We start from the raw sequence: 23,151 nt of genomic DNA on the forward strand, positions 1-23,151 counted from the left end.
ACCGTACGATAAGTGGGTCCGGGAAGGTGTTGCCGATTCCGAGAGTGAAAGGGTTCCGAAATTTGTACTTTTTAGCGATGCACATCTGGAATGGGCTCAGTCAGAACGTGCGGATGATGAAGTCTTGCAAGAAGCTGTGCCGCCGTGTTTGAGACTTGATACTATGCACCCAGAGACACTCTTTCAGGATCAAACTGTGCCTGGTAAAGAACGCTACAACTTAAGGTCTAAAAAGGACAAATAAAATCTGATTTTTTGTGTGAATTACATTCTTTCAGACAAGAGACTATTTTTCTTTTTCTTTTTCGAACCACCATCCGGGTTCAGCTGCAGGGTCGCGGTATAAGACTTAAGGGGTGGCCCGCGTATTGACGAAAGGTCTGCGGTTCTAGGGACGTCGAGGACGCCTGGACGCACACTTGAGTGAAGAAGGAAAATTGCCGCGAGCAGCACGTTAGAGGATGGAGTCTGTTGAGATGTTGAGAGAATAAATCTTAAGACAAGATTTTGTACATTGATACATAGCAAATGTTTTATAATATTGTGCTTTTTGACATTTTTAACCACATCGCTGCTTGAGAGATTCCTCTGCTGTGCTGGACAGCAATAAAAACGGGTGTGGTCATGACGAGCTCAGCTCGTCATGAGCACAGGAGCACTGTACTGCATGACGAGCTGAGCTCGTCATGAGCATGGAAGGGGTTAAGTATCACGTTAGCTTGTGTGGGTTGGACTGTCTATGCTACACAACAGACATCTGCACCCACCTCCCAACCTATGCTTTCTTTCACTACTGTTTCTTTGCACCAGTTTTATACTTTGCCTGAACATGAACAGACAAGGAGATCAGAATTTGTCAACAACTCGTTCATACAGTTGTTGCATCAGCATCAGTTAGTAGTAAATACCACTAATTGTTGGGTTTGTGGTCTTATGCCTCATACGACAGATAAAGGTATGCCATATTTGGTTTTGCCTTTTTCTTTTAATGGGTCTGTGTGGGCTTTTCAGACCATGTTTATCTATGCAAATGAGGTACGCCCCTTACGTTCCCTTAAAGATAATTCGAGCAATAGTGCCTTGATAAGGGGAATAGTAGCTATGATCCGAGATATCGATGCATATAATGCTATCCCTAAGGATGAGGTGCAGGCTTACATTGGTTGGAACGTGACTGGATATAGTACCTGCTTGACAGAGAAGGAGAGATGAAAAAGGTCTCCCCCTATTTGGATTGTACCCCACCGAGGCCATTTTTGTTTGCAAGGTAAAGGTCGGAATCCGAAAGCTCAGCCAGGTAAGAGTGTGTGTGCTCAAACCTATGTCTATTCATCTCGGACTTCTCCACCGTTTGTGCCAGCTAAAGGCACATATTTTGTTTGTCATGACAGAGCCTACACATGGTTGCCACCTGATTTTCAGGAACGTGTTATGTGGCGTTTCTGCTTCCCCCTACATACACTACTGCTTCAGACTATCATAGAACGAGATATGGTAGAGGTGTCTTCAATCAGGAAGATACTGCAGCACACAAAGTAGGAGATTTCTTCAAGGGCTTCCTGCACTTTTGGGGCCCTATGATCAATAGTAGGCATATTCGACAGCTTGTCCGCGTTGTTGAAGCTACTATTAATGAGACAGCAGGTGCTCTTAGTAATGTTACAGCTGAGCTTCAAGCGGACCGCCTTATGACTTTGCAGAACCGTATGGTATTAGACATCATACTTGCAGATCGAGGAGGAGTATGTAAATTGATTGGATCCAGTTGCTGTGTTTACATACCAGATAATGCCCCTACAGTGTACCAAGCCATCTCTAGGTTGTATAAAATCTCTTAGTCTATCCATGTAGACGAAGGAGACTGGTCATTGACGGGATGGTTTTGGGACTGCTGTCCAAATGGGGATGGAAGACTCTGACATTTCTTGGTATGGTTTTAACCATCCTTTTCTCTTGTTGTCTTGGCATCCAGTGTGGTCCCGCCATTTGTAGTCTTTGTGCTACTATGTGTGTTCGGAGACCTGTCCCGAGAGAAGTAGGGAATAATAAGATGATGCTACAGCAACACCTTGATGACCTAATGAATATCGATATAGACCTAGATTCAGATTAACATGAGTCTTAGGTTATTGCCTACGTAATGGCAAAAGGAGGGTCTGAGGTTTTGTAATTCTCGAGTCTGACTCCATTTTTGTTCTGTACCATTATTTTGTGTTGCCCTCACGTAGGCCTGTGAAGGTAGCCTGGCGAACAAAGTGGCCTGGCCTTCTTAGTTCATGTATACATTAACTAGGTTTCTTTTTGACTCTGAAATGAACTGTAAGAAACTGACCTCCTCACCTGAAACTGACCTCGCAAAGCCAATTTCCCTGATCGATCTTTGTCTGAGATTGCCAATCAATGTTCAGGACATCGTTAACTTTTAGTTTCGTTGCACATGCCTTATCTTGTTCAGCATCTGTTACTGTTTCTTTTTTTATGTTTCTTCATTACATGGGTTATGCTTTCAATTATAGGTTTGTCCGGCTTGTGGAGATTGAATTTGGGACATTCCTAATAATTAACTTTTGGGGTTGGATACTGTAAATTGAGTTTTTGTTATGTGATACTTTGTTTGAAAATGTACCTTATTGGCTAGAATTTTGTGCAGTGGGTGTACATTTATAATGTGAATATTGGGTATAAAAGGAGACGTCTCGCCTTAGTAAAATGAGCAGTCTCCTGAGAATTTACACCGTGATGTATTTCTAGGATCACTATTACTAGCTGCAGCTAATAAACTTGGTCTCTGATGCCATCCAGAAGTATTCTGTGTCTCTGTATACCAAGACAGGTGAACTCGAAGATCTTAGGCGTGCCCCTGACGCCACTGGGTTAAACCCCGGTTCTTCAAACCCAGGACCAGTTTCCCCCTGGTTGGGGGTCTTTAGTCAGATGTAGCTTGATTCAAGTGGCACAGTGAGTAAGGAGCCCATGTTTGGGTGTACCCTCGGCCACTTAGAGCATTATATCAGACACACAAAAGATAATGGAAGGAATGCTTGTGATAACTGTAACCACTGGCAATCGCTTGGGTAGCATCCCGACCTATCTTTCTTTTGCCTACCATACTATCTCTGTTTGGACCTAGCCTTATACAAATTTGTCTTGACCCTGCTCCAATAGGAAGAGTCCAACCCAGAAGCAGCCTGTCCATACAGGCTGAGGGGCAATGCCCCCTACCTTTTTCAAGGCAATAAGAGTGTCTGTCAGGCTGCCTAACAGAAAATCTGGTTTGGGTCAGGCAGCCAGGAGCTAGACATGCGCTAAATGCACCGGCTCCTGGCTGCCTGAGTTGAACTTTGCCAGGCTGAGGATTTCACAGCCCTGTGGGTGTAACCTCCTCAGCAGGCAAAAGTGTCTCAAGGCCTTCCCCCTTGTGAGGAAGAGAAGAGACATAGATTGCCTAGGACCTGGATGCTTCAGCCCAGGGCTGAGTCACAGTCAGTGACACCTCATCACAGAGTGGGGTCGGGTCAGCAATCTCACTGACCTCATCCCACTCTGTGACGAGATTGAGACTGCACAAGATTGAGACTGCTGCCTTAAGTGTAGTCATTGAGGGAAGGCAGGAGTTCCAACTCTCCTGGGACTTCCGAGGCTTGGGACCACAGCATTCCATCATTGGCTGACCTGAAGGAATGCAGTAGTCTCAATACTGCTGTGACCTCTGTTTTTTTGTTGTTTTTTTGGTGCATCCGTGTATGTGCCCCTGCCCATTTCCCTGCTAAAATTACCAGCCGCCACTGGTCCAACCTGAACTGATCGGCCAGGTCCTCCTTAAACCGTAACGCAAGCAACCCAATTAAGGTGAAACCGGTTTTGGGTTAGTTGTGTTCCGGTTAAACCTAGCCTGGCCGTTCAGGCTGGACTATCACTGCTTGGGCAGTGTCAAGATTGATTTCCAAGTCACTGGGTGCAAACTCAAGTGGCATGGTGAGCAAAAGCACAATGAGATGGAATGCTATACCGAGCTACTGTAAGTGGTTAAGCTTATTGCAAGAATTCCTTCCATCTCCTTTTGCGTGTTTGAGGTCACAAGTATGTGCAAAGAGATAATGAGGACTGTGGTTTTCACAATGAGTCAGTTAAAGGATTAATTGTTTTATTGGGTTTTGAGAACACAAATCATTGCCTACATTTAAATGACAGTCAGTAAGAGATTACAAGTCAAATGTAATCGTATAACAGAACAGTAAAGACAATGATACAAGTTAGAAATATCTGTCACCACCACTTATCATCATATTCTCACTTATAAATAGGGTGTCGCAGAAATCTTGATCTTCTATCAGAGCAAGGTCATGTCTTACCCTTCGTCTCTAGCCCTTTAAGTAACAATGAATACCCCTATCTTGCACAAGAGGTGACAGTTCTGATGGTATCACCCCTAGGTATCTGGTGCATGTGGAATCGCTAGATTCATTAACTAAATAGGTTACAAATAACAATCTAGCCATGCTAAAGGCAACAGGCTTATGCTTCAGAGAGAAACGTTTCTTCATAGCTAGGATATCCCAAAATGTGATGGAGTTACTCTCTCAAATCAGAATCAGAGACTGCAAACTTTCCCCAAAGTGCTATTACAGTTGCAATGAAAGCTACTTACCCTATAAATACTGAAAGATTTTAGGAACAGTGAAGCTAGATAGAATTACCTCAGAGGATTGGGTAACCCAGGCTTTAAACATCAGGTAAATGGCAATTCAGGGCCAGAAAATATGGAGTTTTGGGCAATTCTACAATAAGTAAATCAGAGAACATGTTGCTCCACAACCTTGTCAACACCTATCAGATCTATTCTTATCCAGTATGAACACCTTATCAGTGGTATAATAACATAATGCTAATTTATCCATTACATTCTCCCCCCTCATGTTCCTAGCCACACTATGGGCCCATGTGTAAATCCAATACCATTTCATATTTAAGAAATTCCTTCTTATCTCAAACATCCTTTATCTTAGAGTCTTTCCATCATTGATACTTTAATAAAATGTTATGAATATCAGAAATCTGCTTTTCGTCATGACCCTTGAACACCAAGCCATTTTTCAAATGTGGTCAATGGTCTAAAAGCATGTGCCATAATGGAATGGTGAAGGATCTGTTAATACTGGAGCCTTTCCATTTTAGGCAATCCAAATTCAACAAGTCAAAGGATTTAATTTTAACATAGTTGTACAAGACACCCGTCTTCAGACAACCACAGTCCATCCAGGTATGAAACACCCTTCCTGTAATGCTTCTGAAAAATGTTATGGACTATTGGCATAAATGGAGAGGGGAACACTGTTAAGTGACTACTGACACCTGTGACGTGGTTTGCCACCACAAAGTTTGTAAATTAGAAGTATGAGTAGGGCACTTTACATAGCCAGGCAACCTAGGTATAGAGAGCTTTAGTGATCTGCTCGTTTTGATTTCTCATAGACCAACAAGTACACTGTTGCTTTCTGGAACCTCCATACTGTAGCTGCTGGCAGGTGCTTTTAAGTCTGACTAGGCTGACATTTTTAAGTGAAACAAGTTTAAGGGATGGGCAAATTGAGCAATTTCCGGACCCCAGTTAGAAAGTGAATTTACTCATGTACAACAAATATGTTTACTATGAAAACACTAAGGGTCATGTGTGCCTTAACATGCACTGTTTCAACTTATTCTCAATTGCAATGTTATTTCTGATGGATACATCTGCCTCTGGATTTACCACCTTTTGAATTACCCCTGTGCCAGCATTCCACGGAAATGCTTTTCTTAGCTCTACCACATCGACGAGGATGTCACAATAGCACGGCTCCGCTCGCGACTCCGTATGATGTAATCTGAGCCATAAGAAGACCTCGTCAGCGTGCTGACGTCAGATCCCTTTTTTCCACGCCGTCGATGCCTAATGGTTGTTTTCTGGGACTCTCCATTTTACATGTGATAACATTGTTTCTATCTTCTACGTCTTGTTGTAGTGAGAATGCCTACTTCAAGAAGTTGGTTTTCAAGCCCTGCAGGGAGTGTGGGGGCCATATGTCTATCACGGACCCCCATGGAGTGTGACGTTAAAGGGTATTCGTGCTGTCGGAAGATGAACCCGAGGGGTCTTGAGGAATGTGAGGTGAAACTCTTCATGGCGCGGGTGAAAAAAGAGAAGAGGGGTCACAATAGATCGAAGTCGTTGACCGTATATACTTCGAAGTCGAAGAAGCATAAGAAAAAGAGAAGACATAGGTTTCGACGTCGATCTTTGAAGGGCAGGGCTTCGAGGTCGGCCTCCCCATACAGTGGCGTCATGACAGGGATGCCATCTCGCCGTCGCCTACTCCTTCTCCACAGGCGACTCCGGCCCACTCGCTGGCGTCAAGGGAATTACCAGCGCCCAGGGATTCTGCAGCACCCTGGGAGTCTTCTCATGTGGCTTTGCCTGTACCGACTCCGATGTTTCCGGTGTCGCAGCCTCAGCCCCCTTTAAGTCCTTGGATGGATCCAGACCAGGGAGCTTTGAATCCTTATCCTACTTTTCCAGGACCAGGATCAGATCCGTTACATTTCCTAAATGCGATGTTTGGCATGTTTGCAAAGGCATCTTACCCTACCGGTGCGCTGTCTGGCCCCGTGGTTCTGCTTACCCTTAATTTGGGTATCCTCAGCAGTATGCCCAGGCACCTTTTGTGCCTTTCATGCCTACGTCTCCATCATGGCAGTTTCCGGTGCCAAGGTTTTCGGCTCCAATACCTCAAACTCTGGCGCTGTCTAGTGTTGGGCCAACGTCTTCCCGGATTCGAGCGGCACCATTGCCCACTTCGGAAGGCCCTCCTTCAACGCTTTAGTTAACGGTGCCGCGGCTGATGCCACCGCCGATGATCCCGTAGCGGTGTTCCAGGAGGGAAGTCCAAAGACTGCTGGAAGAAGAGGAATACCAGCAAGAACATGAGGAAGGGGACATCCCTGACTCTGTGGATGACTTTGAGGGCTTAAGGGAGGCCAGTGGCCTGGATACTAACCCGGAGTGGGAGCTTTCTTCTCCGAAGGATTTGTCTTCACAAGACATTGCCCCTTATCACTCAGTCATCAGGAAAGCCGTTGACCTGTTGGATCTTCAGTTGCCCTCAGCGGAGGTAAAGTCATATATCTTGATTGAAGTGTTGTATTCTCCTTCCTCTTCTGTTGAGCTTCTGCTGCCTTTCAACTAGGCGTTGACGGAGCTCACTATGGAGGCATGGCAGAAGCCCTTGCCTGCCCCTGCAGTTTCTAGGTCAGTGGCAAGATGGTATAAGCTTGCTCCTGGTGATCCAGCTTTTCTTTCTGCCCATCCTTCACCAGAAAGCTTGGTGTTTCAGGTTTCTTGTTCCAAGCAGTCAACTGGATCCTTCCGCACCACCCCGGGGGATAGAGATTCGAATAAACAGAACAATCTGCCAAAAAGGTTTTCTCTTCAGCAAGTATGGCTCTGAAGTTGACAAATGCCAAATGTTTGCTAGAAAGGTACATTCATGCACTAATGAATTCTGCCAAGCAAGTAGCTACTAAGTTGCCTGAAGATGACCGTGTTCATTTTTTGGAAGCGTTATCAGACAAACAAGCGGCAGCCCGTCAGATCATTCAGACAGGTCTGGACATGGCGGACTCGGTCACCAGGGTGATGGGCTCCTCGGCGGCTACCAGGAGGCATGCCTGGCTTAGGCCTACAGGTTTCTCACCAGATGTACAGGCTACTTTGCTCGATCTACCCTTTGATGGATCTAGATTGTTTGGAACGAAGTCAGATTCTGCGCTTCAGCACTTCAAGGACAGTAGGGCTACTGCAAGATCCTTGGTCCTGCAGTCCCAGCCCAGGGGTTATGGATACAAAAGGTATAAAGGTTTTGGGAAGGTGGCTTCCTTTCAAGGCCATCAGCTGCCGCAGCAGCAGCAGAGCCCTCTGTACAGGTCGTACAGAGGAAAAGGTAGAGGCCATCTGCGAGAAGCATCTCGACTGCAGACTTCCTTCTCCTACTCCTCTCCTGTCCCCCCACCAGTACCACAGGAAAGTAGCTCCTGATCCCTTATGTTGGAGCATGCTGGTCCTGTAGGAGGGCATTTGTCCCATTTTCCACAAGTTTGGAAATCGGTTACTTCGGACCGTTGGGTTTTGAATCTTGTGATAATGGGTACGCCCTACCTTTTCAAGAGTTTCCACCTCCTTGCTCTCCTTACCAAGGCTGGTGTTCAGAGGACCATTTGCTGCTTTTGCAGCAGGAGGTTCTTTCCTTGCTGCAGAAAAGAGCGATAGAGGTGGTTCCAGAGCAGGAAAGGGGTCAGGGATGCTACTCCTGCTATTTTCTGATCGCCAAGAAGTATGGCTGGTTGAGACCAATCCTGGTCCTCAGGGTTTTGAATTTTTACCTCAGGCAGGAAAAGTTCAAGATGTTGACATTAGATCAGGTTCTTTTTGCGCTGCAGCAGGAACACTGAATGGAGTCAATAGACTTGCAGGATGCATATTTCTACATCCTGATTCTGAAGTCGCATGGGAAGAATCTCCGGTTTACGGTAGGGTCTCAACACTATCAGTTTGCCATCCTTCCGTTCGGTCTCACTTCTGCACCACAGGTCTTCACAAAGGTGATGGCAGCACATCTCAGAAGGTCAGGGACTCCCTTTTTCCCCTATGTAATGTAATGTAATGTATCCAGTATTTATAAAGTGCTCTATCACCCTACGGGTGTCCTGGTGCTGAAAAGACCGAGGTTCCACTACGCACACAGAGATTACCCTCCGTAGGGGATGCTACACTACACCCTGGGGAAAAGATGGGTTTTAAGTTTTTTACAAACTGTACGAACTCCTCTAGTTCTCTGATATTAAATGGGAGGTTATTCCACAGCTGTGCCGCTGCACAGCTGAATGCTCTGCCACCAAATCTGGAAGTTCATGCTTTGGTGGTACTGGCCAGGTGAACAGTAGAGGAGCAAAGAGTTTATGATGGGGAGTAGCAGGCACATTTTTTCTGCAAAGGCCGGGGTTCAAGCCCATGGAGGACCTTGAACACAATGCATGCAGCTTTGATCTGGATTCTCTGGGCCAGAGGAAGCCAGTGAAGATCGATAAGAGCCGCAGATGCAGAGTCATCCCGTCTCCTCTTTAAGGCTAACTTGGCGGCTTTTGTTTGTATTCTCTGTAGTCTCTTAATGAGAAAATTAGGTGCACCAAGAAGCAAGGCGTTACAGTAGTCTAGCCGGCTCAGGATGACGCTTCTGACTACTAAAGCCCTGGCTGACAGAGACAACATGGGAAGGATCTTCTGTAAAGCTTTGATAAGGGAGAAATAAGTGCCAACTGTTTTATTTACATGTTTCACCATACTCAGCTTATTGTAGAAAACTAACCCCAGATTGCTCACATCAGCCACTTGTATGGGAGGTATGTCTGTCTGGATAGGCCAAAATTCATCTGGAAGTGGGCTAGGGACTTTTTTCACTGTACAGTGCTGAATTTCTGTTTTCCCACCATTAATTTGCAGGGAATTATCCATAAGCCAACTAGCAGTCTTCTGCTAGCACTCGTAGAAGTCACTAAGTGACGCAGACTCCCTGCCTTCCAGAGACAGGATGAGCTACGTGTCGTCAGCATAATTCACCAGTTTGATCTTATAAGATTTAATGATGGGAATCAGAGGTCTCAAATAAATACTGAAAAGGATCGGGCTAATGTAAGATTCTTGAGGGACCCCATGCTCAACCGTTCTAAAATTGGATGAAAAGAGGGGGGTGGGGGGGGGGGGGGGGGAGTCGTTCCACTTGTTGCCTATTTTCCAGATAGGACTTGAGCCAATTAAAAGCAAGGTCTTCCAGCCCGAGTTCCGCAAGCCGCCTCAATAAAATGTTGTGGTTGACCGTGTCGAATGCAGCAGACATATCGAGTAAAATCAACACCGTTGATTAACCTCTGTCTGCCCTCATTCTGAGTTCGTCCAAATCTTCCTATCTGGACGATTGGCTGCTCAAAGCAAAGTCGCCAGTTATGGTGCCGCGTCACTTGCAAGTAACAACACAACTGCTGTTTAACTTGGGTTTCTCGATAAATGCACCCAAATCTCACCTGGTGCTCTCTCAGCACATTTTTACAACACAATATAGACCTGATCCCATTAGCTGAACATGATACTTGGAAATCCCTCCATCATAGTTTGGTCACCCAGATTTGTGTGAATAAACATCGGATACAATTATACAATCTGTTCTAGGGAATCTATGTTCGTCTTTTAAAAAAAAAAGTTTTAGAACTCAGTCTCCCCCGGTCAATACCACCCAGTGGTGTGAACGACGAAACATAAGAAAAACGTGGTGGAAAATGTTAGCAGCGCCTCAGGGGAGTAACACCATGGGAATGTGCAGATTGGTTCTCACCTGCACACTCAGGTTCTCATCATTAGCAACTGCCAAACTTCAACAGAAAAGTGTAGATTAGTAAGAAAAAGAAACAACGTGCTCAGTGTGGTGTAACGTGATGATGGCACACAGGATGCCTTATCCGTGTGCCCGACTGTACCAATCATGCGTGGAGTAGGGGGTTCTGAGTTTGAATACCGCTATTCCAAGACTAAAAACGAGCTAGACATCCACTGGCTGTCCTATTTTATTATGTGCTGTGGGTCTGCTCACATTAAAACCAAGACACACTGTTGCCTACTATCTATTTTGTTATAGAGGGCCAACATGTTTCATTGCCAAAGGGGAACTTACGGCAATTTCTTCAGGGCAAGGGTTGGTTCTCACCACACTGCAACTATATTTATATGTTTTTTTACTGGGTGGTTGCCCAAACTGGGCATACTTGCAACCCCCTCTGTGGATGTGTACGTGTCTGCGCTCGCACAGACTCTCACCACTGCTTCTTAGCGAGAGTGTATGGCATCCGCTCAACACCCTCTCAGCACAGTCTGTCCATGGGGGCAGTACTAGACACTACTGTGTGCCGAGCTTTCCTGCCGCTGCAGATGATTCTCGACATTCAAGGAGATGATTTCTTTGTTTCACGATGGAGTGGTTGTTCTAGTCCTGAAGGTCCTACGCCTGCTCAATCTGTTCGCTTCATGCATACTGTAGGCCAACCATACACGCTGGCACATGAGGGCACTCCAGGGATGCCTCTGCAGGCAGTGATATCAGCACAATGGAGATATCGGGAAGGTCAGAATCTCCAGAGACACTGCAGAGGAGCTGTCTTGGTGGAGTGTGCCGGGCAACATGTTTCAAGGAAAGCCTTTTCAACCTCCTCACCGGTGGCCACAGTAATCACGGATGCCTCCACTCTAGGGTGGGGTGTTCATCTGGGGGATCTGGAGATCAAGGGTTTTTGCTCTCCAAAGGAAAGGTTGCTTCACATCAACCTTCTGGAATTGCAGGCATACTTTTGGCTCTCAAAGCCTTTCTTCCCTCCCTTTGCGGTCAGTCAATGCAAGTCCTGACGGACAACACAACCGCGATTAGGTACATAAACAAACTGGGAGGGGTATGGTCATATCGTCTCTGCAGAGAGGCTCTGGTCCTGGGCTCAGGACAATCAGATTTGTGTGTTTGCAAATCATCTGGCCGGGGTGCTAAAGGTGCGTGCGGACAGTCTCAGTCGGCAATACTCGGCCGATCATGATTGACAGCTTCATCCGGAGGTGGTCCAGCACATCTTTTGGATGTGGGGGTTTCCTCAGGTGGACCTTTTTTCTACTCAGGAGAACGCGCACTGCCCGTCGTTTTGCCGTCTTCCGTTTCCGATGCAGGATGCATAGGGGGACGCTTTTCAATTGGGTTGGAGCTCGCAACTCCTTTATGCATTTCCTCCCATACCCTTGATTCCTCGAGTTCTGGGGAAGATTCGCTAAGACCAGGCCTAAGTCATATTGAACACTCTGGATTGGCCAAGAAGGGTGTGGTATACAGATCTTCACCTCTCTTCGCACCCTCTACTCTGTCTACCTCTTAGGGCAGACCACCTCTCGCAGTTGCAGGGGCAGGTTCCACACCTCCACCTCTAGAACTTGCACCTTCATGCCTGGAGATTGAAAGGGGCAACCTGTGTTCTGTCTCTCTTCACCAGATGTGGTGGATGTTATTTTATCATCCAGGAGACACTCCCCCAAATCTAGGGGGTCCAAGTTTGTGAAATGGTATGGAGAGAGGTCCATTGATCCTTTGCAAGCCCATTGAGAGAGGCTGGGGTTGACGGCACTGCCCTGCTCTGGTTCCACTCGTACCTCAGAGATAGGAAACAGGCTGTATCCCTCCCTCCTTTCCAATCTGCCTTCTCCCCAGTCCCTCACGGTGTACCCCAGGGTTCTTCTATCAGTCCGATCCTTTTCAATGTTTACTTAAAGCCACTGGTTACTTTAATCAAAACCCATAAAATGAAAACAGTAAACTATGCGGACGACACCCAGCTCATTCTCTCATGGGAGGGGGAAAACTCCATCCCCATGGAAGCTTTCCACGACTGCCTAAGAGACACTGCAGGCTGGTTACACCGTAATTCCCTCCAATTCAATTCCTCTAAAACCGAGGTTTTGTTCTGTCCTGCGAGCCGAATCCCTCGCCTTTTGCCTGTGGAGTTCTGGCCCCCGGAAAACCCAGATAAACCTCAACCGGTCGCCAGTGTCCGCAATCTGGGCGTCATGCTAAATAACAACCTTAGCATGGAAACGCAGGTAACCAAAACAGTCGCTACCTGCTCGTCCCTTATGCGCTCATTGCGTAAAATCTTGCCACTACTACCAGCCCAGGCCCGAGCATTGATAGTCAGGTGTACTATTCTTAGTCGCCTTGACTATTGCAATGCCCTCTTGCTCGAATCTCCTACAGTACTTTTGGACAGACTCCAACGAGTCCAGTCGGCAGCAGCCAAATTGGCCCTTGGTTGGACCAGGAGATCCTCGGCCACAGCTGCTCTAGCCGAGCTACATTGGCTTCCCTTGAAGCAACGAATAGCCTTCAAGGCTCTCTGCTTGGTCTTCAAGGCATTACATGGATCAGGACCAAGACCCCTACAACAAATGTTTTCTTGGTATATCCCAACCAGAACTCTACGATCCGCGACTGCCTGCCTTGTGACGGTACCCAGATTTAAGAAGGTCAGGATCGGGGGAAGATCTTTCAGAGTAGCTGCTGCCAAGCTCTGGAACAGTCTGCCTGCCGACATTCGTCAAATTCCACAGCTCCTACCTTTCAGGAAACGAATAAAAACATGGCTCTTCCCCTAGTTTTCCCCCGCCACATCCACCCCCCATAATCAATTTCCCATTGCTTCTAACTCAGGAGTAAGCTTTTCAGCGCCAGGATACCTGCCAGGTGACAGCTGCGCTTTATAAGTGTTTTAAATAAAATAAATAAATAAATAAATTTATCTGATGTACTTTGCGTTTCACTTTCCTTAGCTCAGCAAAGTTGTGCTGTGGCTACGGTAAAGGGTTATTTTTTTCGGCCTTGTCAACTTTCCTCTGTTTGCCAGACCAGCCGTTATTATTTAAGTCCCCCATTGTTATGAGGTTCATTAAGGGCCTCCAAATAGGTTCCCTCCTACTCCCTTCATTATGCCTCAGTGGGATTTGAATTTAGTACTTACTTTCCTGATGGGTTCTCCTTTTGAGCCACTTCATAGTTGCCCGTTGAGGCTTCTTACTTTCAAGACGGTTTTTCTGATCGCTATTAGCTCAATCAGGAGAGTAAGTGAGCTTCAGGCTAGTTCGAAACCTCAGTTTTTAACCATTCATACAGATAAGATGGTTTTCAGGACCAGGGCTTCTTTCCTGCCTAAGGTGGTCACTCCTTTCCATGTAAGACATTCTATCACCTTACCTACCTTCTATCCTCCCCCTCCCCTTTCTAAGGAGGAGGAGAGGCTTCACCGCCTAGACCCTAAGAGGGCTGTCAGCATCTACATGAACAGAACCAGAGACCTAAGACTGTACGGCCAGGTGTTTGTGGGCTATGTTGAAAGGATGACGGGCAAAGCTGTCCCTAAAGTAACAATTTCCAGGTGGATCATCTGTGCATCAAGGTCTGCTACGTCTTGGCCAAGAAGGAGCGACCTGAAGATATTAGAGCTAATTACAACAGAGCTAAAGCATCTTCTTCTGCTTTGGCTAGAGGTGTTCCTGTTGTAGACATCTGAAAGGCAGCAACTTGGGCCTCCCTCCAGACCTTTGCAAAGCATTACTGCTTGGATTCGGAGTTTAGGATGGATGGCCATTTTGCATGCTCTGTGCTGCAAGATTTTTTGGTATAGGCGGGTGGACACCCTACTCCGAGAGAGGAACAGCTTGGGGATTCAATTCAAAATGTGAGGAATCTACAGGCAAATGTGTCCATCAGAAGAACAAGTTACTGACCTTCGTTAATGTTTTTTCTGGTGGATTCCTCACTGACCCACCCACCTCCCCGTTGTCCACCTGCTTATACCGAAAAAACTTCTGACTGTTTGACATTGTTATTTTTCATATGTCATTTATATACCATACAGTTTAGTGCTAGGAAATGCTTTAGTTTTTGGCTTTTCCTATATATATATATATATATATATATATATATATATCACAGCAGAAAACGGCGTACCAACGAGCACTTAGAGGAACAAAACACGGGAGTCAGGTCAAGGTTCCAGAGCAAAGGGTTTATTAATCCATAAACCTCGTGACGCGTTTCGCGCTTAGAAAGCGCTTGTTCACACAAAGTCTGCACCATTACAATCACGCTATATGGGCATTCTCACTTCCGTGTCATGGACAACAACAAAGGACTTGTTTATGGTCGCCATCTTTAAGTGGTGAAACAATCATTCTTGTCAAAACGTAAAACAAATAACAAGAGCATGTACGGTATATCGTATAAAGTATATAGACACATGGGGCGACATCATGTTATGATTGCTAGTGCAACGTGCAGGACAACAAATTACCCAAAAGTGTGGAAGTCTAGCTAATTCGCTTGTTAGTGCGTTTGTCAGCATATAATATATGCAAAAATACTGAGGTTGAAATACAAAATTAACTCTGCATAAAATACAAACTTCTATATATACAGAAATCAAGCGCTGGTTAGTGCGCAAATAATACATGTCATGCTAATTCATTTCTATGTCATGCACGAAAAAGTCAAAAGTTCAAGCTGTAAGATATCATCGTCCAGCTATGTTAAGTCCATGAGTGCTGTCCATAGCCCATATGTATAGAAGCACGGTGCAAACCCTTAGATGGAATGAGTGAAGTTCACCTCTTGATAGTGTCCAAATGTCACACGTGTTATTCAATAATCCAAAATATCGTGAAAGTCAAAAATGAAAATAAAATACATCCATGGGTGGGAGAGAGGAGGAAAAAGAGTCATGACGGTAGGCAGGGACACCGCCACACACAAGCCTGTGGTGGGGACCCTCACCTTCATCCTGTGTAATGTGGAGAAGAGAGAGAAAAAAGGGACATCAGTTCATTCACAATAAACTATAAATAAGTACAGAATATTAATCATACAGATGTCTACTCATTTCTTCATCCATATTATGGCCTTTAGGAGATTTAGTGCATAAATTAATAATGTACTTGGACTCCCTCTGTCTGAGATGTAATTCTCTGTTGCCACCTCTGGGGCCCAGATTGACCTGTTCCAATATGAAATAGGACAATTTGGTGGCATCAGAGAAGTGACAGGCTTCAAAATGACGGGCCACCGGGTATTGTTTGTCATTTTTTGTGATGGCCCGAAGATGTTCCAAAATTCTTTTTTTGGCCATATGTTTCGTACTGCCCACGTAAAGAAGATCACATGGACAGACGAGAACATAGACTACATAAGTAGTCGTACATGTCAGGAATTGTTTAATTTGTACAGTTTTGCAAGAGCTGCGACACCAGTAATCCTTCTTCATTTGACTGTTGTTACAGGCCTTGCAATGGCCACATGGATAAAATCCACATAGCTCCACACCCCTTTTAGATTTAAAGTTGCTGATTTCATCATGTACAAGGAGGTCTCTGAGTGTCTGACCTCGTCTGTATGTGATACTTGGTCTAGCTGGTAAGCTAGCACCTATTATAGGATCGGCTTTCACAATGTTCCAATTCTTTGCAATGATCTTACGAACATTGTCAGCATTGCCATTGTAATTCATGATGATCCTAGTAGTGTTGTCTTGCTCTTCAGTGTCATTGGGGGAAGTTGTGGTTTTGGTGAGAAGGCTATCTCGTTTAACAAGTTTAACTCTGTCTTTAGCTCTTTGTATCACCCAATTGGGGTAGCCTCTCTCCCTGAAACGCTTGGACATGGTAAGTTCTTCTTTCTGGTAATCAATGTCAAGACTACAGTTGCGTTTGGCTCTTAAGAGCTCGCCATAGGGGATATTCCATTTGAGATTATCTGGATGGCTGCTCATTCCATGTAACAGGCTGTTGCCTGCCGTGGTTTTCCTGTAGAGAGATGTTTGTATACAGTTGTCTCTAATCTGAACCTTAATGTCCAGATAGTCAACTTCTACATTGCTTATGTTACATGATAAGATAATGTTCTTGGTGTTCCTATTCAATTTTTCTACAAATGTGAGAGCCTCTGTTTTGGTCCCATTCCAGACGACAAAAATGTCGTCTATGTAGTGTAGCCAAATTATTGTTTTGCCAAGTTCGTCAGTCAGATTCGTGTCACTGTATAAATCATTTTCCCATGCCCCCATGAACAAATTAGCAAAACTTGGGGCAAAACATGTCCCCATCGCAGTACCATGCAGTTGGAGAAAGATTTCATCATTAAAAAGAAAAAAATTGTTAGTTAAGCAATGTAACATCATATCAATTATCATGTTGGTATGCAATAGATAACCAATGTTTCTTTTTTTGAGAAATCTCGCACATGCCTCAACCCCTTGTTGGTGTTCGATAGAGGTGTAGAGGGAATTTACATCCATCGTAATCAACAGATAGTTAGTGTCCCATTCAATGTCTTTGAGTTTCTCTAGGAAATCTTTGGTGTCCCTTACGTATGATGGTAAGTCCACTACAAAGTCTCTTAAAAAGTGATCAACGTAACGTGAGACATTCTCTAATACACTCCCCCGTGAGGAAATTATGGGTCTCCCGGGGGGGTCAGTTGGACATTTGTGTATTTTAGGTAGAAGATAGAGAATGGGAAGTATGGGGTTATCTTTCTTGAGAAAACAGTACTCTTCCCATTCTAGAAGTCCTCTATCTTTCCATTCTCTAAGTTTGTCCCAGATGATCCCAACACTTGAATTGTATTCAGCTTTAGATGATATTTTATAGGTTTTAGTGCAGTTCAATTGTCTCTTTGCTTCTTTAATATAAAGGTCTCTAGTCATGATGACAATATTGCCACCCTTGTCTGCTGGTCTAACAAGGATGGTATCGTCAGAAGCTAGGTCAATTATGGCTTTCTTTTCCGTAAGGGTCAGGTTGTGTTTAAATTTTCTCATTTTACGGGACCAATTGTTACTTCTGAAATCAAGTAGCTCACTCCCAACTACATCTTGAAAAGTATCGATGTTGTCATGATTAAGTTTGGGGACAAAGGTGGACTTGTTGCGGAATTCTGTACTTTCTGTGAGGTCTTGTCTAATTTCCATAGTATCTAGCAACATAAGAGTTTCAACAGAGTCAACCGGTACATCGCTATCATTTTCCAAAGCATTCAGGGCTACCAAGGTATCAATGTAACCAATGACCAAATCATCTCTGGCTTCAATCCTAGTTTTAGTCATGGGAAGTTTGTTTTTAGTGGGTTTGAGTTTGTGCCATTTTTTAAGCTTCAATTTTCTACAAAATTTAAAAATGTCAATTTTGCATTCAGCATAGTTCATAGGAGTACTGGGACAGAAGGAAAGTCCTAAACATAGGGTTCTTTTCACCTTATTGCTTAGCGTTTTAGAGGAAAGGTTGATAATGGTTTTGTTTACCTGATCTTCATCCATGGTTAGTTCTTCTTGTATTGAGCCTTTTTGAATCCCACTGGCTCTGTTCCTCTTCCTCTGTAATTTCCTCCTCCTCTGTTTGTGTTTCTTCCTCCTCTTGTGTTGGTACCCCTTGGTCTGCCTCTGCGAGCATTGCTGTTCATCTCCTGTTGTTCCTTTATCCTTGTCGATGATCTCGTGGCTTGCCTGTTCTCTTTGAGCATGTGTCTATATACTTTATACGATATACCGTACATGCTCTTGTTATTTGTTTTACGTTTTGACAAGAATGATTGTTTCACCACTTAAAGATGGCGACCATAAACAAGTCCTTTGTTGTTGTCCATGACACGGAAGTGAGAATGCCCATATAGCGTGATTGTAATGGTGCAGACTTTGTGTGAACAAGCGCTTTCTAAGCGCGAAACGCGTCACGAGGTTTATGGATTAATAAACCCTTTGCTCTGGAACCTTGACCTGACTCCCGTGTTTTGTTCCTCTAAGTGCTCGTTGGTACGCCGTTTTCTGCTGTGATATTGTTTCCGGCTGCTCCGCCGGATACGAGCCACTTCTTTAAGCGTTTGGTTTGCCAGCAGGAGCTTCTTGTAAAGGATATATATATATATATATATATATATATATATATATATATATATATATATATATATATATATATGTGCATAAATTCGTCACATTGGCTGAAGCAGCCGCCCCAGCTCCTTGATTCCAAATAACGAAGGAACAGACCCAGATTTAGTGCTCAATTGAGGTGTTTATTCTCCAGCAAGCCTAATATAATAAAGAGAGAGCCCAAACCTTTGAGGCGGGTAATCTCAGGAACCACAGCACCAATCACAACACCCAATACAGCGTTGGAAAAGGCAGTTGCAGCAGAAGGACATAGGCTACGCAGACACCCACCATATACATTTAAAAGGTAAAAGAATCGTGCCAGCAAAGTAGTCCCTTGTGGGCGTGTCTGCGTTGTGCTGTGGGCGTGACAAACGCTGTGAGCATGTGGTACGTTCCGCCCTTCATGCCATGTATCATATCGTGTGCTAATCCCACCCTGCTCCCTTTACATACCCCTGCACCCCATAATCATAACCCACTCTTACTCACAAAAATACCCCAACACCCTTAAACACTAACCCATCTTAACCCTATAAATATACCCTGTACCCCAACACCAAAACCTATCCCTAAACCCTAAAAATACCCCTGTACCCCAAAACCCAAACCTACCCCTGAACCCTATAAATACCCCTGTACCTCAAAACCCAAACCTACCCCTGAACCCTAAAAATACCCCTGTACCCCAAAACCCAAACCTAGCCCTGAACCCTAAAAATACCACTGTACCCCAAAACCCAAACCTACCCCTGAACCCTAAAATACCCTTGTTACCCCAAAACCCAAACCTAGGCCTGAACCCTTAAAATACCCCTGTACCCCAAAACCCAAACCTACCCCTGAACCCTAAAAATACCCCTGTACCCCAAAACCCAAACCTAGCCCTGAAGCCTAAAAATAACCCTGTACCCCAAAACCCAAACCTAGCCCTGAACCCTTAAAATACCCCTGTACCCCAAAAACCAAACCTACCCCTGAACCCTAAAAATAACCCTATACCCAAACCTAGCCCTGAACCCTAAAAATACCCCTGTACCCCAAAACCCATACCTATCCCTAAACCCTAAAACTACCCCTGTACCCCATAACCCAAAACTATATCTGAACCCTTTAAATACCCAAACACCCCAAAACATATACCTCAGTACCCCAAAACATATACCCCTATATCCATACTTACCTTATCCAAACATTAAAAAAACATGCTTTTACCATTCATGCATTTACAACGAATTTCGTTGTAAATGTATGCGTGGTAAAAGTATATAAAATGTAATGCCATGCGTTATAATGGCATTGCAGAGTCATGGTACTTTCGTAATGAAAGTATGCGGAGTGATGGTATGCGGAAAGAAAGTTGCGGAATAATGGGTGTTTACCCTCCCCCGGTAAGTACATTGGCGGCACGGCGGCCCACATCTCCAGCAACATACTCATATTTTTTCACCATCCATTTAAAAAATGCACAGGTCTCTCTCATTGATGGCCAGCGCCGACATACACTTTTAGACACACATCCCGCCACAAGTTCTAGAATTGCGAATTTTAGAGCTGGGGAGCTACGTTCGAATCTTGGCATCAGCTCAACATCCTGTGATTCCAGGCAAATCGCTTTGTCTCCCCGTGCCTACCACAAATGAATGTGTTCTTCTGTAATGTAAATTGTGCTCATGCCATGTTGTCGATTTCGCGCTATATAATATTGCAAGGAAAAAAAATGCAGGGAAACTCGAGTTCACACACTACTGAACGCGCACTCTTAAGTGCATCAGCAATGCACTGTGAATCGGAGCGTTTCACAGGCCTGTCACAGATAAGAATGCTATCTAAACGAAATCCTACAAAACAATATACTACTGGCCGGCAGAAATTCATACCCGGACAACGTCGGGACGGGCTGCTAGTATATATATATATATATATATATATGGGATACTGGAAGGAACAGGTCCTCATACCCAACTACCCGAACATTATGGGTTCTAAAGTCATAAGATGGCTGAGATACATCGACGACCTCCTAATAATCTGGGATGGTTTGGAATGTGAGGCAAAACAGTTCATAGAGAATTTGAATGAGAACAACTTAAATCTTGAGTTTACTAGTCAAATCAGTGCTACATCTATTTGTTTTTTGGATGTTGAGATTTTTATCTGTAATGGCAAACTGGAGACAGAACTTGTTCGTAGGCCTACAGCTAGAAATGCCGTGTTGCATGCTGCTAGTGACCATCCCGCACATCTCATATGTAGCATACCGTATGGAGAAATGCTCTGTATCAGGAGAATATGCAGCACGGACACTGATTGCAGAGAGGCTCAAATAGCTTGTAAGGCTAGATTTCTGAGAAGAGGCTATAAAACTGAGATTTTAGATAAAGCAATGAGTAGAGCCAATTCTCAGAGTAGGCTTCAGCTATTGGATAATCGCACTAGCAGTAAAAGGGACATAGTCAGCGCAGAACAAAGTGAGACCAGGCTCATTTTCACGTACAGTAGTCAACATCAAACAATCAATAGTATCGTGAAAAGAAATTGGGCACTTATTACTAGTGACCCAGTTTTAGGCAAACAGGTTACATGCTCTCCTAGTATTGCTTACAAAAGAGCCTTGTCCATGAACAATTGTTTGGTCTCTAGCAGCCCATAAGTTAGAACCACGGGCTTGTGGCTAAATAGTAGCAAAGGTTTCCTCAAATGCTCATCGTGTAAGGCCTGCAGGAATAGAATCAGCAAAACTGAATATACGACTCCTTTCAGTAGTAAACATGTATGCATTAAACACAAGTTGACGTGCAGGACAGAGTACGCAGTGTATGTGCTGGAATGTCCCTGTGGTCTGCTTTATGTGGGAAGTACTAGAGCACAGGTGTACAAAAGAATACTCCAGCACTTAAGGGCCATTACCGACGGCGACACTGGGTACCCTGTTGCGTGCCACTTTGAGGAAAAACACAATAAGAATCCTGTTCAGCTCAGGTATTTTGTAATTGACACAGTCCCTCCTCAGAGGAGAGGCAGGGACCGAGAGTCAATGCTACGCAAGTTAGAGACCAGACACATTATTCTCCTAGATACTAACCCCCAGATGCATCAAGCTCATATTCTGCGAATTCTAAATTGCGAAAAATAATGAATCGCAATTTAGAATTTGCAGAATGGGATGCATCAAGAAAAATAAGTCAAAAAAGCGAATCGCAATTGGCCGCAATTGCCGATTGCGATTTTTGCAAAATCACTTAAAATTCGCAGAGCGCCCATTTTCCATGTAGAAATTGCAAACTTGCAATTACCGAAATCGCAAATCGCGATATCGCTAATTGCGAGATCGCAAAAACGGGAAGTCGCATTTTTCGAGCACAAGGATGACATCACAACCAGGAAGTAGGCAGTTCCCTCCCTCATTCAGAACACAGAGCCTGAGAGTGGAAGCAGCACAGCCCAGAGCTCCACAACAGACTACCTGCAGCACCACACCAGGACACAAAGAATAACTGAGAAGGTCCCAGGAAGCAGCAGGGAGCAGTGCACCAGGCAGAAAGAGGAAAATAAAATTCTCAGAGCAGGAACTGGAGTACCTCATTGAGGGAGTCTCAAAGGACCATGATCGCCTGTTTGGAAAGGAGTCCCGGAGGGTGCCTGGGGCGGACAAGAGGCGCATCTGGCTTCGCATACGTAGCAGGAGGTGCGCGATCTTAGGTCCTCTAGGGAGTCTACTGATCGTCGGCTTGATGAATATGAAGGGCGCTCTTGACGCAATAATGTTCGCATCCTGGGAGTGCCGGAGAAGGCGGAGGGGCAGGCAACTGACCTGTTTGTGGAAAACCTCATCCTCAACCATCATAAACCTAAGGGCCTCAGTAAGTTTTTTACGGTGGAACGAGCTCACAGGGTACCGGGTGGAAGGCCCTGGGTTGGGGCAAACCCTAGACCGATAATCGCTCGAGTCCTTAACTTTCGTGACCGGGACGCTATCCTGCAAGCGGTTCATGCGGCGGATCCCCTTGAATTCGAGAATGCGACGCTCCTGTTCTTCCCGTACTTCACTCAGGCGGAGCAGAAGCAAAGACAGAGGTTCTTGTCGATCAAGAAGAAACTGAGGGACAAAGGCATGAGGTACGCCATGATGTTTCCTGCCCGCCTTCGGGTGGAACTTGATGGGAAGGCCTGGTTTTTTGATAACCCTGACGTTGCTGCAGACTGGTTGGATGGTGTTCAGCGGCCGGACCAGGAGTCGCGCGATCGGGAGGAAGCAGATGAACAATGACTTGGTTTATTATGAGATCGACTGGGGGCCTTGGATATTGTTATGGGGACTGTCTCAGCGGGGCTAGCGTTTGGATTTCCCCATGATTTGTGTTCGGATTGTTTTTAGGATGCTTAATGAAACGGGGGAATCCACAAAGAGTTGGGGGGTGTGTTGTGCCAGCTCGAAGGCCCTCCTCTGTTTTCTACTTTTAGATTTTTGTAGATTAGTTGGGGGTGACAGGCACACTGATAGTTGGGGATGTGCGTGAGTTATATGCAGGGGTGCAGGGAGGGGGGATGGATGGGGTCGTTAGGGGCTGG

This window comes from Lissotriton vulgaris, chromosome 2_1 (genome assembly GCF_964263255.1).
Source record: "Lissotriton vulgaris chromosome 2_1, aLisVul1.2, whole genome shotgun sequence".
In the NCBI taxonomy this organism is placed as follows: Eukaryota; Metazoa; Chordata; class Amphibia; order Caudata; family Salamandridae; genus Lissotriton; species Lissotriton vulgaris.